The sequence below is a fragment of the Protopterus annectens genome, chromosome 9.part0 (assembly GCF_019279795.1).
Source record: "Protopterus annectens isolate FY-2018-M chromosome 9.part0, PAN1.0, whole genome shotgun sequence".
NCBI classification, from domain to species: Eukaryota; Metazoa; Chordata; order Ceratodontiformes; family Protopteridae; genus Protopterus; species Protopterus annectens.
The window spans coordinates 1,197,812,046-1,197,828,116 of NC_056743.1; the positions used below are offsets into that span (position 1 = coordinate 1,197,812,046).

The 16,071-nt window shown below is 39.8% G+C and overlaps 1 protein-coding gene across 2 annotated transcripts in view; it reads left to right on the forward strand.

The window, feature by feature from the left end:
- The window catches only part of SLC43A1 (solute carrier family 43 member 1), a 658,072-nt gene that overhangs the window by 439,464 nt on the left and 202,537 nt on the right, over positions 1 to 16,071 (forward strand). The window lies entirely within an intron of this gene.

The window sequence follows — 16,071 nt, forward strand, 5'->3', positions numbered from 1 at the left end:
AACTGCAACATTATTTGTGCTACCCAAACAGATATCCTTCTTAATCTGCAAAGCAAGTATTTCACCCTGTATCCTGAGATACAGGAAAGGAAGTAACTAGATGACTTGAATCCTGCTTCATCTAATGAAAAATAGAGATAAAACATGAAAACAATGAAAACAAACACAAATCCTTAATTGCAGAACACTATATATCTCACTTTGGACCTAAGCAAAAATTGCTATTAGGAGCCTGACTGCAACATTCCACAGGAACAAGTAGTCTCGTCTCCTTTTCAACTCCCGAAAAATTTGCGTTTATATTACGCTGTCGAAAACTCAAACTGTCGACAGCATAATAATCACACAAAAATGTCGAACCCCCCGAACATCGAACACACACAAAAAAAAAAACACAAATTGCTCTATAAAGGAAGGCAAGCCCCCCTGCACCCCCACCCCCCCGCTACTTAAATATACCAACCCCAAGATCACACTACATTGCAGTAAATGGAAATCTCCCCTTACAGAGATTTCCATTTACATGTGCAATGACTTTCGCTTTCGACATTTTGGTGCCGACAATATCAGCTTCGATATTGTCGGCCTTCGACAGGGTGAAGTAGACCCAAAAATTCTAATTAGTGTTAAACAACTTAGGCAGGCAGGTCTGCAAATTCCCTTTGTCAAACAGATGACTTCCAGCCCAAATTCTCCACAAAAACATTTTCCCTTTACCAGTCGCTCTGATACTCTTTCTTAATCTTGATCAGTCCTCCATTCCTCTTAAAAAGCTCTCCTTTATGCAAACAAAAACTTTTAGATAGTTTCCGTGATTATAGCAGCCTCAGGAGGTAATCTGTTCTTTTTAAGCTCCACAAAGACTATATTGTGCATCCTGCAAACATCTTTTTTCATTTTGCCCTCTCTCTTAAGCATGCAACACTCCCAGCATTCTTAAAACAAGCTTACGTAGTCCCAGTCTCAGAAACCAAAACCAAAGCAATACTTCAGATTTCAGACCCAAATCCTTGCTTCCCTCTCTCACTAAACTGTTAAAAAAGCCATTTTATAACCAGACCACCAAATACATTTCAAAATAACTTGCTCTCTGAATACCACCATGAATTAACACATGACATAAATACTCTTATCCTCTCTCTTTCTGATGCTATCCTTACCATCAGGGACAGGTGCCTTGTCGGCTGACCTCAGCAAGATATTTGACATTGTCATCAACATATTACTTCTTAATAAACTTGTCTCCATTGGAGCTAACCCTTCATGATTTCTTAGATTCAGAATTACCTCTTTGACCACTTCTCTGTTAAACTAGGAGAGCGTCTTTCCTCTAAAACGCATCTCTCGTCTGTGCTCTCTCAAGGATCAGAGTTAGTCACCATTCTCTGTAATATTTTTACCATCTCTTCCTCTACTGACTTAAAACTTAATAATACCATCCTATACACTGATTTCCTTGTCATTTGCAGATCTGCTACCTCTCTCAACTCTAGCAGAACTAACCAGCTGCTAACTTCCAGCCAAACCTTAGATCACATTTATAGTGGCTAGACATCAAATACCTTCTCCAAACCTAGAAAAATAAATAAAGCTTTAAAATTAGGATCCATCTTAAAATGTACTCCATCTCTGCACCCTCTTGATTTTTAGCCCTTAATAACAATCACTATCAAACGTATCCCCTCCAAGTATTTTGACCTTTACCTTAATCCCACACTTTCTATGTCAAAATCTCACAATCCTTATTGTGGTGCTATAAAAATGTCCTACCTTCTCAGGGTCAGTGCCCAAAATGCTATTGGCAAAAGCATTCTCTAGGCACAGCTAGGCTATACCCTATCACTCTCTTCACATTCCTGTACAAAACCTTAAAGGCATCCAAATTCTGCCCAACCAGACGTACAGATTGATTCTCATCTGCAATATACAAACATCACTGCACATCATTAAACAGAGATATCTGGACTTTATCCAGCTTCACTTATATTCAAAATTCTCATGTTTAACATTTCTCCACGATGGATTTCCAGCCTGCATCCCAAAATCACGCCATACTTCCCTAAATCACAATCAAACAATGCACCTCTTTTCCTAAGATTCCACCTCTTCTGCTTAACACTCAAAGTTCTTCTTTCCCCTTCCCTCAACTCAGACTTTTTCATTCGTCTCTGAATTGTATTACATCAACATTCAGCATTTGTAAATATTTTTTTCAAATATCTATGTAAACAATTGTAAAGTACACATTTATATTTTAAGAGTACTCTGTCTTTGTGGAAGGTACACAGTCATATTAGCATTGTAAAATGCATAAAGTGCTACCAATGTTTAAAATCAGGTAATCAGTGTTAGGCATTTCCCAGACTGTGGGTCTTTCTAGATCAGGTTGCCAACTAGTTAACAAATAAATAAATAACTCAGCACATGCGTTTGCTATGGAATACAGTGAAGAAAGAATAATTTATTACATATAATAGCCAGCTCCATGATATAGAGGGACAAAGCCTTGACCATGACCCAGGCAGCCCTATTTGGTTAGTGGATGACACACCTGCTGGAAATAGTGGGGATAAAAGAGGAATGACAAGGATTTTCCAGCTCCCCTATTACAGAATGCAGGCATGTTGGGGGGGTGGGGTGAGACTGCTTCAAAAACCCAGGCAGAGAAACCATAGAACTGTATTTTCGGCACGGACAGCAGGAAAGGGGGCATCTGTCACCACTTAAGTAGGGTTATTCTCTTGCAGCATCATTGCACATGCACTGGATAACTTCATGTTTGATTATATCAAGACTGGGTTACACGATGTAAAGCCGTCTTCAGGGTAGAAGCTTACCCCCACAAAAAAAAAGAAAAAAAATGAAAGGAAAGGCAGTTGCTTTGCCAGCGAATTGTTCACTTTTTTGACAATGAGGCTTGAATGGACTGCCACGGAACTGGTGATTAGTATGCCTTCAGTGTCTTTGATGAAGTGTCTTGAGGGTAGTTTTAAGTAAAATGACCACCACTTTGCTTCTAAAAATCAGTAATATTGGTTCTTCAACCTCTCAGTCCAGCTGTGTGAACATCACCTAGATCACCTTTCACATTTTCAAGTCAGGATCCAAGTATTACATTTTATTCATTAAATAAGCTTCAGCACTAGCTGTCTGTTACTCAGTTTAACAAGCTTGAACACACACACACACACACACACACACACACACACACACCTCCACTAATTTAGTAATTAGTTACATATCTAGCTATTTTGTTCTCTCTCTGTGGCTACTCTTACTTTACTTTATCTGGCAGCCAATGACTGGCTGCACCAATCAAAAAAGTAGAGATCATATTTAGATGAATCAGTGGAGTAGATACCTTTATTAACACATGAAATAATGACACTTATGTGAGTCTTGGTTAAAAAGGACACAATGACAAGAATATTTTGGTATGAGGATGTGATGTCCATGCCCTGGCCCAGCAATCAAGGAGCGTCAATCCTCACCACTAACACCAGTGAGGGGCAGCTCATATAGGAGGAAAGGATAACAAATACACAGAGTAAAGTGCAATTTCCTTTAAGAGCACACAGAGATCACAGTCAGTCCGGGGCTGGTCGCTCCCTTGCTCTCCAGGTCGCCAGTAAGACTCCCCACTGGCACAACAGATCTCAGCCTAGTGGGCAAGCTAAAACCTTCAGCACCCTCTCTGTCTCAGACACTCCTAGGAAAGGCAGACACAGGTTCTCCAGCTGTGCCACTTTTACCCAGACTATATGGTAGAAATCACTGCCACCACCCAGCTAATAATTATCAGCTACCGAAAGGCCCTTAAAAGGGTGTCCAATTATTACTGTGCAATATTATTATCCAATTGGTAGTATAGCCCATGGCTAAAGCTATTGGAGTGGCTTTGTACAATTTTACCAAAGGTATTCAAGTACTCTAGAGAGCTTAAATTATCTCTACAAAACAGCCACAGTTGAAAGGTTTTAAAATATTTAATAATAAATAATAAAAACACAAGACAATACTTTTTACTACACAGTGCTAGTCAAGAGGTCAGAGATCACAGAGAAATACTTAAAATAATTCAGTAGCACAGTTCTGACATCACAGAAAAAAACACAGTCTAATCTTTCTAGTTTCTAGCTATTTCTAAGAGAAAACACAAGTCTAAGATAAACTTACATATAAAACACAGGCAGAGTGCTGATGACTTGGATGGTCAAGACAAAAATGCTTAATGCTGTCTGATTCTCTCTGTTTTTAAAATCACATTCCTGGTTCACATTACATCATTCTTCACACTTCCCTGGGTTCCCAGGCTAACAGAAACTACATTTACATTATTAACATCTCCTTTTGTTATCTTGCAACTGGTCAGGAAGCAGAACAATAAAAATACATTTGCATGTTTAAATCTAGCAATTTAACGCTTGGTTAAAGGAATAGAAAAATGTCTTTATTTAGATATTTCGGCACCATGGTTAGATCAAAGGGTTACAACATGCTTTACTTGGTCAGCTTTCTGCCAGCAGAGTGCACTGTTGTTACATTTTTTTGCAGTTCCACATCTAACACTATTTTTACCATTTAAGACACAAGCCTGTGGTTTACATTAATATTTACAGAAGATAGAATTATCTCCAAAATTCTGTCTGGCTAGGCTGGCAGCCTTCACAGAGGATAATATTCCTACTGGTGACTTCTGTCTAAAAATTAATAAAGTCTTCAGAGTCTCAGAGTTTCTTGGAATGTGTTAAATATTCCAGGGCATGAGTTTTGGTGCAAATGGTTGCCATTTTATCATTGTTTAGACAAGTAATGTGAATTCTTGTTCTTTCGCCTCAGAAGGCGAATAAATTATCGCAGATATTGATATATCTCAAAATGATGGGAGTAAATTGAATTTCCATGCTGTTTAATCATAATGTGACACACTGGCTGCTAAGAGTGAAATGTAATTTGAAAATATTTAAAAACTATAAGCAGACATTAAACGAAATGAAAACTGTATGTCAACCCCTTATCCGTGTTTTGGCTGAGAAGGTGGTGTACATTGTAATATTTTGCTGTCTTGGTAGAGTGAGTAGAGAGACAAAGGCACTTTTATTGTGAAGCTTTAACCACAATGAACCAATGCTTTGAGACAGTTTGCTTTTTAGCAACCTGTCTCATCTTAGACGTTTTTCTTTGGGTTGTGAAAGTCAGAAAGTTCTGAATCTTGGGCAGGTGGATATGACCACTGCCTGTTTTTATCTTGATGACATATATGGAGGTCCCTAACTCCATGTTAAAGACTGGCAGTTCCTGTTACTCCTTGTTAAAGACTGGTAGTTTATATACTCCTTTGTTACAAACATATGCTCTGTAGATTGCTCAAGTTTTTAATATGTATCAAAATTACCCTTTAGGTGACTGCCCGAAGGCAGATCTTGCCTTAGGAGGATGATAATGTGATAGGTATGGCTTCTAACACATATCCACATACTTACAAAGATGTGTTTTAGGCTGATGTTACAAAGGTATATTTTGTGGTGACGACTACTGTTTTAAATAGGATGTCATTTGGCCCTCAGCTTCTAAGATAGGTTTGACTTGACACAGCATTCTTATTTGGACAGGTGATTAGCAAGATGAGGAATCAGTCCATTCTCACAGAAGTCCTGTTTTGGAAATCAGCTAAAGCTGACTAAATCATCTCCAGCCCATTTCTACACCACTGATTGGCTAGCCCTGAAGAAGCACACCGCCCGTGGTCATTGTATTCCGCTATAGAGGAAACTGCACACCACAGTTGATGCCTGATGGTCCACACAACTCTTCCCTTGTAGGTATCACTTAGAGTCTGTTGTGCTGCCCACATTTCCTTTTGGTACATTCGGCTGGCAGACCTCTTGAGTTCAACTAGGAGTGCTGGGTTTGAACTCAGTACCTTACATCCTTGTGGCAGAAAAACCCACCATGCTTGTGGGAAGTGGGAGGAACCCCACCACACACAGACACAGGAAGAACATGCAAACTTTAAATAGTGACCAGAGGTCAGGCTCAAATTCTGGCCCTGTCACTTTGAGGCAAACATTTTAATCATTATGGCACCATGTTAATGACACCATTTTGTTAAAACCGAAAATAATATGGTTGGTGTGAATCCCTCCCAGTAGCCACTGCATGACTTAGATTCATCTTTATTCAGATTGCTGGCCTGTTTGCAATCAACCCTACCTATGGCACAACTTACCAAGCATATGCAGACATCTGCACCCAGACAGTAAGTCCTATTTATAGGGAGTACATTCATCAGATTCAGTTTTGTCACTCAGTGGTCCTGCTTATCAGCAGTGATGCTTGAATCTGTATCCATCTGTATGCATGGTGCAAAGAGAATGAGCAAATCAGGGACTGCACCTCTTTGTAGAGACAGGGTAGACAAGAACTGGGGCCAAGGAAGTCTAAAACAGATGTATTGTACTCTTCCAATAGGGCATCAGCAGAATCAATACCACTTTCAAAAAGGAACTGAAGGAGCACAGTGGAAAAGAGGTCAGTACTGACACATCTAAGATTTCAAGACTAGAGGGTGACTAAGACATGGTAAGACCAGCCCAAAGTGTGCAAGGAAGTGATCGTGCCAAGAAACTAGTTCCACCACCAGATTCCTAGTGACCAAATGCAGTAGAAAGACAAAATACAAAGTGTGTCCAAATGTATATGTTGCAAAGGTAATTGCCTGAGCAAATCCAAAACATTTCATGATACAGTAGAATTCATAGGCAAGAGATGCCATTTCATCATTGACCCATACATTGTAGTCACTCAACACAGCAAGGTGTTGGTGACACAAAACTGAGTCAGAAAGAAAATAGGTGAACTCCTGGAGGAATGTCCTCACACTACCTGGTGTGCAGTAGAAAAAGAGAAACCTACAGTTTTCTCTTGTAACCAAAAGATGTTTGAAGAGCTGGTCTCTCTAGTGTCCCCACTGGCTAGCCTTATCATATTCTTACAACAAACTGCAAGCCCACCCTCAAGTCCTCCCCCTCTTAGGACAATACATAAACAAGACTCTTGGTGGAATTGCTGCAACTAAATGAGGACCAAAGTGCTCATCCAGCTACATTTCAGTTATAAAAGCAAAGTCAATGTCACCTAACAAATCAGATATAATATCTTACTTGTTCCATAGAGACATCAGATTAGAATACAAAGCCCTAAGAGGGGACCAAAGGAGAGTGAGTTCATGCTTCCTGTCCTTGATAGCTTATATATACCCAGGATACTGTAATAAGGCAAGAACTGCAGCAGTTGTGCACAGGAAATTGCACTGGGCCCTGCACTGGGCCCTCAACTCTACCCTAGTATGCAGCCAGACATGTCCTCCATTGGCCAATTGTGATGGCCACCCTGATACCTGGACAGTAGGTGAAGACGTCTACAAAGTTAATATGTAGATGTGGATAATCTAGGAAAAAATAAGGGGTGTAAAGTCAACAGGGATCTAGTATTTGTAGATCCTTGTTAAAATAAAAAGGAATAGGAAAATGGCAGAAAAGTGGTGTGGTTGAAAGTAAAACCAATATATACAAGTATAAATGGAAATCAGCAATAATGAAATAAGGTTAGAAGTTCCAAGCTTAATAGCCTCAGATAAAAATTCTCTGATGCATAATATATGCTACTAAAGCACCTATATAAAAGCAAACAAGTATGTTGCAATAATGATATAGACAAAATATAAAAGACTGGAAAGAAAAATCTGAAGAAGAAGCTTGAAAGTAGGAAAAGGCTAGCTCTGCTGTAGGAATCCAGAGATGGGGATGAAGGAGAGTTGTGTAGTAAAGGGTGAGCCTGTGAGAATGGAGTTAAGGGAACAAACAGGAATGGGGTTTGGTGGGGAGTGCACTAAGAGAAACAGAACATCATGTCAGGTATGCCAGCTGGTGCCATCTGGTTCACAGATAGGATGTAGGAAATCAAAATAGAGGAAGTTACCTCCAATAAGAGGCCAGCATACCTCTCAACTGTCCAGATTTTTGCCTAATATCTATTCCTCAAAAATATTGCTGTTTTCTGACAAATCAGTGAGGACAGAGTTCCCTAAATAATGACAGACATTTGAGTTTCAGACGTCTTTCAGAAAATACATGGTAACATAAAACTTTTTATTCTAAAAACTTTCTAAGTTTATAACAGCAATTTTTAAAACATGTCCCAATTTTTGGGCATTTGCTCCCCACCCCCATTGTTTTTGGCTTTGTCCAGATTTATTGTGCGAAAAGGTTGACGGGTATGGAAATCAGTCACCAGTGGAGTCCACAAGGGTTCTGTGCTGGTACTTCTCCTGTTTGGCATCTACTTTTCTGAAGTAAAATCAAATACCAAAGGACCCTAGTTGATTAAGTTTGCAGATGCCTGCAGGCTAGGAGCAGTCATTGAATCCCCAAATGACTTTGTCATCCTGCAGGAAGGTTTGTCCCAAATAAATAAATGGTGCCAAAATCATGGATAGAAAATAAATGCCAAAAAATGCATTATTGTATCCTTTGGGAAGTCATCTATCCCAAGGAACTACCACATTAACACTATGCCCCTGAGAATTGACCCAGTTGTGCAGATTTTGGGAACTTATATGGACAATGAATAACATTTAACCAACATGCATACACTGTTGTAAGAAGGTCCTTCTATATTGCACAGCATATAAACAAAGGGATTGTGCCTAGGTCCTTTCCCCCTTTACTCAGCCTTCATTAGGCCAGTCATTCAGTATAATGGTATCTGTCCAGACACATGCAACAACTGGAACACTCATAGAGATACCTTACTAAATGGATACAAGGCCTAAACAACATATCTTGCATGGACCAACTCAAGGCCCTGTCACTATACTCAGACCTGTGTCTGGCATACAAGGCATCCTCCAACTCAGTATTAATGGATTTACTGCACATCAGCAAGTTAAATGGAGTCAAAAATACTCTGTCTGGGGATACAAACCTCTTCTGCAATATCAACAGAATGGTTTGGTGGGACAGGTATATCTTGCAGAGGATACTGGTGCTCTGGAACAGACTCCCCATCCATATAAAGCAAAGTTCATTCCTGTCCATATTCAAATGCAACTTGGCTATATGGATGGGAAACAGAAACTTTACTCCTGGACTACCCCTGTACTATTAGATATACCTTACTAAATGGATACAAGGCCTAAACAAAATATCTTGCATGGACCAACTCAAGGCCCTGTCACTATACTCAGACCTGTGTCTGGCATACAAGGCATCCTCCAACTCAGTATTAATGGATTTACTGCACATCAGCAAGTTAAATGGCATCAAAAATACTCTGTCTGGGGATACAAACCTCTTCTGCAATATCAACAGAATGGTTTGGTGGGACAGGTATATCTTGCAGAGGATACTGGTGCTCTGGAACAGACTCCCATCCATATAAAGCAAAGTTCATTCCTGTCCATATTCAAATGCAACTTGGCTATATGGATGGGAAACAGAAACTTTACTCCTGGACTACCCCTGTACTATTAATGGACAGGGGCAGCTCCTAAATGCTTTACCCCATGCATGTGTCTTCTCAGATTATCTGTGGTATGATCCCAATTATTTTCTTTAGGGGTAATATATGATTGTCGACCATGTGATGGGTAAGGTCAATCTCTAACCAAATGGGATAGGTTAATTTAAGCATAAAAAGGGAAATTGGCTAAGCCAAAAAATGGCTCTTAAGGGAAGTTAGCCTAGTACTTACCTATAATTGGAAAATATTATATCCTCGAAAGCTGTAAACAGTGAACACAATCTACAGCGAAAATGCCGTGCATCAAATTCACTATTGTGGGGGGCTGTGCCCCCCACACCCCTTGCTTATTATATATACCAACTCCGAGATTGCACTACAGTGAGGAAAGGGCAAATTTTCCGATCATCACTGTAGTGCAATCTCACTATTTACAGTTCGCTGCATGACATTTTCACTGTAGATAGCATTCGCTGTTTACAACTTTTGAGGATATAATATAGACCCGGAAAAATAAAACACATCTAAGTTAAGAAGCTACTCAGTAAATGCAATCCCTTAAGACAAGCCTGTAAAAGGCACTGCAAATCATAAAAACAGTAAAAAAATATAAAATTAGTAGCAACCTTAAAATGCAAATCTAAGACATAAATCATAACAGTCTATACACACAGTCTGAATGTAAAAGTTCAGTAAAATAGTTATAAGTTCACTTATGTTAGCAAGAAGAAGTGAAGGAAATACTTTGTAAGCCTTGGCATTAGCTAGGGTTGAACACGCTGGAGAAAGGCCTCATTTAGACACTTAACATTTTCTGCATTAGCTGCTGTAACACTGAAGGCAGTATCAGACAAGGTAAAAAGAGGATACCTCACTTTAACAAGGAACTCTTCAGAGACCACAATAATTTGCATAAAGGATTGAACACCAAGCAGGTAAAGCAGGTAATCCAAGTGAAAAAGGAATCTCCAGTAATTCATGTTTCATGCCTCTAGATATGATCTGAAAACAGACACAAATACACAACGGCACAGCATCAGCCCTGTTCAGATCATCTGCCACCAGACACAAAACTAGAGCTCTTAGTCCTAGCTAGGCACTCATTGATCACTACCAATCACTAATAGCTGGTGTTGGGATACTTCTCAAGAAAGATTATAATTCTTGTGTGAGCATTAGTTCTGATCCCAGTTGCTCAAGTATTCTTTGGTAGCTGGTCAGTTTATTAACTTGGGAGCAGAGTGTTTCTCAAATAAAATGACTAATAAATTCATATTCCTCATCAAGTACCTACTCCAAACTCTGACATATTTTCAATAATGCTGCAAAAATACTCCTGAGAGATCAGACAGCTTGATGACTTGAAAGATAAGAGATAGAAAAAGAGATTATTGACACAAGCAAGCCGCTAGTAGCCCATCTTTCCATATAATTAAAGAACTGGTACATGGTGATGTGGTATGAGGCAAAAGCATAACAGCAATGGTTTCAAAATGTCCCAACCACATTCAAATGATTATAGAGGTGAACACGGACAAACAAATAGGTTCATAGGGTCATAGGTGTTTACTAGGCTGATGACTACAAGGACCTTTTTAAGCCTAGCCATGCATCCCAAATCTCTAACAAGTTCTGGTACTCTTGATAAGTATAAGCAGGGGCTCAGAAGGTGCCAAACCAGGAATGAATTTCCTATTCACCATTCAATTGTCCAAGTTACACTTGAGATGAGTTAGGGAGAAACTCTGCTTCAGATGGATGGGGAGCCTGTTCCAGAGAAATGCTAGTCTCTAGGATCTAGAACTTAGTGTCTTCTATTAATTCATTAAGGGATTATGCTTGAAGAGTTTTCTTTCTAGAAAAGACATTAAACAAGAGGATCTTGATTGCTGTGAATTTAAAAAGCCCAGCCTGTTTAAACCCTATCTTAAGCCAGAGTTAGAAGTTTTTTTGCTAACTTGTGAAAATGAAGTTAGAATGTTGTTTAATAAAAAAGTATGAATGTTTATCATAATGTGACTTCTAAAGAAAGGAATAGATTGCATGAGCTTAAAAATAATGTAGATATTTATATTACGAAAGCTGATAAAGGTAATGCTGTAGTAGTCATGGATTATAAGTTTTACTGTGATAGTTTGTATGAAACATTGAATGATGACAATTTTTATGTTAAGACTACTTGGCCTGAAGTTGTTAGTGCTTATAATATGATTGATACTTTAATAAAGGAATGGATGATAGATAATTTGATTACTTGTGAAGTAGCAGATTGTTTAAGGATTTGGAGGCCCAACATGAGTAGATTTTTTGGGCTTCCAAAAGTGTATAAAAATATTGATGTGCTTAGCTTCGGGTCTATAGTGCCTTGCATAGGTAGTAAAACTGAATCCATGGCTGTTTTTGCAGATAAGTTTTTATAAATGTTGGTTGTCAAAGGTGAGTATTTTATAAAGGACTCCTTTGACGTCATCTCCTTCATCAAAAGGATCACAGTAGATGATGGTATGTTATTGGTTACGGCGGATGTCGTATCATTGTATACTGTGATTCCAAAAACAGAGGGGCTTGAAGAATCAAAGTTTTTTCTGATAATAAGGTGAGGTTGTTAACTGAGGTTTTGAATGTTGTTCTTATAATTTTTTTTGTTTTTGAAGGGGTTATATACAGGCAAAAAATGACATAGCTATGGGTGCTGCAGTGGCCCCAAGCTACGCCAATGTGTTTATGCTGGGTTAGGAAAAATAATTTATTTATAAATGTGTGTTTTATAAGCATATTACTGTGTATAAGTGTTTTATAGATGATCTTTTTTGTGTGGAAAGGGCCTATAAAAGTAGTGTATGATTTTATGAGGTATATGAATAATGTAGCTGATTATTTAGAGTTTGATTTTGTTGCAGAAAGTAAGAGCATTAATTTCCTGGACTTGATGGTGTATAAAAATGCCAACAGTAATCTTAGAATATATAAAAAATCAGTGCAAAGCAATAGTTACTTGCACTGTGGTAGTATGCATAACGAGAGCTTGAAAAGTAATATTGTGATGAATCGGTTTGATAGGATAAGTACTTTGACAGATGACTTTATTTTGTCAAAGAATGTCAGGTTTTGAGGGAAAAGTTTAATGCAAGGGGTCATCCTGTTTCATTAATTGATAATGTTATGGATAATACAATAAGGAGTCTGATTATGTAGCCCCTGTGGTGAAGGAAAGTAATTTTTTTTCTCTGGCATTTTTGATTGATAATTTGGTTGATGAGCATTGAATTAAGGATATTATGCAGAATAGCTGAAAGTTCCTTATGAATATACAAGGGTTGAATGAAGTAATAGGAGACAGTCTGATGTTTGTTTCCAGATGGGTTAAGACTCTAAAGGAGCATTTCTATAGAAGTATAGACAAGAAATGTGAGCTAAGTGGTATGTTCAAATGTAATGTTTGTAACTATTGGAAGTATATCTTGGAGGGGGAAAATGTAGTCATAGCAACTAGGAATTATACAGTAAGGGTGCATCATAAATATGATTGTAAGTCTAGGTTTATAGTACATATTGCATTATGTCAGATCTGTGCTGCCTTTTATGTAGGTAGAACTGTAAGAGAGTTACTTTTGAGGGTTTGCAAACATGTTAGAGCAATAGAGAAAAAAAGATTTTACCTATGCTGCGGTGGTGCAGCAGTTAGCGTTGTCTCCTCACAGCAAGAGGTTTTCCAGTTCGATTCTCAGCTGGACCGCCTGCTGTGCAGAGTCTGCATGTCCTCCCTGCAGTCGAGTGAGTTTTAAAGACATACAGGTAGGTGTGTGTGTGTGTGTGTTTGTATGTGTGTGTGTGTGTGTGTGTGTGTGTGTGTGTGTGTGTGTGTGTGTGTGTGTGTGTGTGTGTGTGTGTGTGTGTGCCTTCAGTGAATGTTGGGCCCCAGGCAGGCAAATCGACACCATAAAAACTCCACTGCCAATCAATTTGTGGACTGGTGATCCCTGTGGTGACCCCTAACTGGAAAAATCTGAAAGACATTGCTTTATCTAAGCATGTTAATGGACCCCATCCAGAATTAATAGGGGTTACTATTTTTAAATGTACTATTTTAGATCATGTGATTGGGTTTAGTACTAGATGGGATGCTGAGGATGAACTAGATTGGAAAGAATGCTGTTGGCAGGTAAATCTGAACGCCAGTATAATTCCAGGTATTAATGATCGTGAGAATTTTAAAGTTGTTTTAAAAAGGAAAGGATTAATGCATTAAAGAGAGGTGATCATGTGATAAGGGAGGGTTGTTATAAATGGGTGTTTTGAATTGAATTGCTTGATCTGATGAAGTTAATTTATTGAACGAAAGCGGTTACCACCAAGTGTGTTAATAAAATAGTATTGATGTTCTGTAGTCCTGTCTCGCCTTCATTCTTACACATGGGTTCGAAGCCAATCCTCGGCTCCAACTCGGCCTTTTTACAAGCTCAAAGTCTTCTAGTTGGCTTGTGGCTAAGTAGGTATCCCATGGTGCACCAATACAATCTCCAGATCTCATTTGCTGCGTTGACGAGTTTGGATGTGCTTCTTCTTGGCCGTGGCTAAGTCTAACACATTTTGCTAATTTTTTGGACTAAATTCTGCTGTTTTTTCATATTTAGATAGCTGCATATAGCTGTTATTAGTGTTGTTTTTGTAGTTAGATAGTTTAGCAGTTACTAGAGTTCTTTCTGTGTTAAGTATTTCTGAGAACAGTTGGCCGTTGGCCTTATCGTTCTCTTTGGTATCCTGTGTGCCAGTTAGTTTCTTCACTGGGGTTGTTTTCTATATATTTATATATCCCTAGTTCAGATATTGTTGATAATAGCGGTTGTAGGTGCCTTTGTGCATAATCAGACTGTGGGTGCATTAGTTCAAAATTTAGGTAAGCTTTCTCTCAGTGAGTTTAAATTAAAATAAATAGTTTTGCTTGCGGAGCTCTCCGCTTATTTGTATTTGCAGTTAGAACAGGGTTTTTGACCTTCGATGTCCTTCAAGGATGCATCTGCAGTCATAACATATGGGTTGTCCTGCCTCAGGCAGCCCTTCGGTCGGCCGGATTCCAAAGTCTGGGTCTGGCCTCGGCTGATGTCGCACTTTCCCCAACGTCAGAGTGCCTGGGGTATAAAGGCATCAGCCAACACCATTTTCCTCAGTCTTTCTTGCCGCACAGTGCCCGAAGCAGAAGCTGTTCGCAAGTGCCGGTCGGTCAGATCCAGAGATTTCAGTTACCGAAGACTTCGAAAAAAGCTAAGTACCCCGTTGGGGACTCTTTCTTGCCTCAGCCGATGTCAGACAAAGTAAATAATTGTTTAACTTGTGGGAAACAAATACCTCATAAGGATTTCCATTCTTACTGCCTTCCTTGCTTAGGCCCAGACCACGACGTATCAGCTTGTTTAGCCTGTGCCTCCTTCAACTGACGGACTCTTAGACGTCGGTCGGAGTTTGCAGAGGTGTTTTTTGGAACCGCTTTTGCTTATAAAATGCCGTCGGATACTCCGACTTCGCATATGGTCAAAAAACGCAAGGAAGAGGACCGACACTCACGGCCTGCGGTTTCAGCTGAAACCACGGCTAGGCCTACCGCGAGTGTCTCGGTTTCGGCTGAAACCGAGTCCACGGCTATTCCTATTACCGAAACCATACCTCTGACCACCGAGGCCAGAGAGGCCCCGGCTGAGTCGGCTTCAGAACTCCCTACCGAAGCTAGTGTTCAGGATTTGTCCGACACCATACCTTTGGACATTTCTACCCCTGCACGTGGGGCAGCTAGGCCCCCAGCTTCTATGTCTATTAAGGCCTTCTCCAGGGCTAAAGCTGCCAAACTTTCAAAAGCTTTGCCTGCCAAATCTACATCCCAGAGGCCTTCCTCTAGCTCTCAGATCCTCAGTCTTGCTGAGGACCTTATCTCCTTAATTATGGGTTCCCAACCTCACCCAGACAGGGCCTCCCAACCTCCTCCAGACAAAAGGCCCAAGACTGACCCCTCTGAACCTCACTCCTCAGATTACTCCACGGATGGATCTGATTTGTCAGACCACCAGGAAGGAGCCTACTCGCCTTATGAGGATTCAGATGCAGAAGAATCTATCCCTTCGGCCTCCCCCCCTGAAGAATTTTCCTTTGGGGAGACTTTACACTCCATGAGAGAACACTTTCAATGGCAGGGTCAGGATTTCTCTGATTCTAGAAAAAGATTAAGGACCTTTTGCATTTGCCCCAGCATAGGCCCTTAGCTATACCTCCGGTTCTAACTGTAATTGATGATGTGTACAATGATGTCAGTACTGCACCTGATTCACTTCCTCCGGCCCCCGCCAAACCTGACAGATATTACAGGGTCCCGGATTCTCACTTCCACCTGTATAAAGCCCATGCTGCAGACCCAGAAACTATTTCTCAGGGCCCTAAAGGGGTTGCAGCCGCTACTGCCAAAAATTCCCTACCCTCTGAAAGAGAGTCTAGAGCATTAGAGAGATGGGGAAAAAGGTTTATACATCTGCTACTCTTTCTGCCAGGGCATTAAACTGTCAA